Source organism: Sinocyclocheilus anshuiensis, unplaced genomic scaffold (genome assembly GCF_001515605.1).
Source record: "Sinocyclocheilus anshuiensis isolate Anshui unplaced genomic scaffold, SAMN03320099.WGS_v1.1 scaffold209, whole genome shotgun sequence".
NCBI classification, from domain to species: Eukaryota; Metazoa; Chordata; class Actinopteri; order Cypriniformes; family Cyprinidae; genus Sinocyclocheilus; species Sinocyclocheilus anshuiensis.
The window spans coordinates 2,004,795-2,006,591 of record NW_015540880.1 but is presented as its reverse complement, the minus strand read 5'-3'; the positions used below and the strand labels follow the sequence as shown (position 1 = coordinate 2,006,591).

The following is a 1,797-nucleotide window of genomic DNA, read 5'->3' as shown; positions in this document are numbered from 1 at the left end:
TTAATGCTCAGTGGTAGAGCATTGCGTTAGCAGAGCAAAAGGTTGTGGGTTCGATTCCCAGGGAACACACATACTGGTAAAAAATGTATAGCCTGTAAGTCACTTTGGATAAAAGCGTCTGCTAAATACATAAATTAAAAAAAATTATATCTCTCTATATATATATATATATATATATATATATATATATTGTAGTATGCATATTTATTTGGAATGGAATACTGGTGTACTGTTCATTATTGGCATCTATGGTTCCATAAAGAACTCCATGTAATCTTTCCATTGCACAAAATGTTCTTTATAGTGGGGAAAAAAGTTTCTTTAGATTATTAAAATGTTCTTTACAAGGAAAAAGGTTATTTGGGGAACCCAAAATGGTTCTATGACATTGCTGCGAAACCCCCTTTTTGAACCTTTATTTTTAAGTGTGTATTGCCTGAATACTAATTTGAACAGAATAACAAGAAAACAAATAATGAATAATCACAAAATGTACATTACAAACAAAACAAAAATATTTTTAAACAATTGTGTTCTTTGTTGTTGTCACATGACCTCATTAAATATGTTGCATGTTTTATTCAATGAATAAAATCCACTTTTTATCTTAGCTATTTAGCATTTTCATCATATTTTGTGTAAAATACGTTTTATGATATATAAATAAAATAATGAGTAAAGAAAGATGTTAATAATCATGGGTGATATTCAATCGTCATTCATTCATCAGTTAATTTGTCAAACTGTAAGGTTGGTTGTATTGCATGATGGGATACATTTTGGCAAAAGTAATAGAAAATTTGACTGTAAACAGTATGCATACTGCAAAAATGTAATTAGTAGTTTGGTAGCAGTGTTTATTATTGTTAACTACAACTATTAAAAATAGGTCATTTAAATTAAAACATAAATATTAAATTAAAAAACTTAAAAATTGATTTTAAAAATTAAATTTAAAAAAAGATTTAATGAAAATTAGAAATGTTGCCTTCACTGTAAAATCCAATAGTTTACCTTACTTAGATTTAATTAGTCATCTTTACTTAGTTGTTATACTTACTAGGTTTTATTAAGTTACAGCTACTTTTAAGGCAAATAAAACAATTGACTTACTGTTTTGAGTGACACTTACTTCAAATATTCAAGTAGCCACAAAGGAACCAATGATATTAATAAAGCAGTGAGAGGCAGCAGTGCACTAATATGATGCTAATGTGCAACATAACAACAGAAGAAGAAGAAAAGAAAAAAGAGTCTTAATAAACTTTTCATCCATTTCCTCCATGTCTGCAGTTATCTTTCACTAGTTGCATTCACTCATTTCCCAAAGTCATCTTGAATGTTGAATTTTCAATACAACTGAAATATTTGAGAGAACATCATATAAGCTAACTTCATAAATTGATGTTGATTTTACTAAAATGTTTTTTTTTTTTAATTCACCATTATAGTGATTAGCGTTCCCTTTGGTTGGGCACTTGGACCTTCGTTTATATTACTATAATTTTTTTCCTTTTAATGCAGCAATGCATCATGAAGTCAGAGTTATTTGACTTCAAGGGAAGGAGAGTAATAAATAGGTTGCTTTTAGAGAGTGACATATCTTCTAATTAAAGCATTAGTGTGTTTTTTGTGGTTTTTTAATGAACTTTTTCAAGAGATGTTTTTCATAAATACCTTGAGATGCTTTTAATTGGGTATATATAATCCTTAAACAGTGTGTGGTAATATGCTGAAGTCACACACAGACTTAAACATTCAGCACGTGAATCACAACAATGGTAACAATTCAATTTA

At 28.4% G+C, this 1,797-nt stretch overlaps 1 protein-coding gene across 3 annotated transcripts in view; it reads left to right on the top strand.

The window, feature by feature from the left end:
* The window catches only part of LOC107688378 (exostosin-1c-like), a 73,027-nt gene that overhangs the window by 63,179 nt on the left and 8,051 nt on the right, over window positions 1-1,797 (top strand). The gene's annotated exons all lie outside the window — the stretch shown is intronic.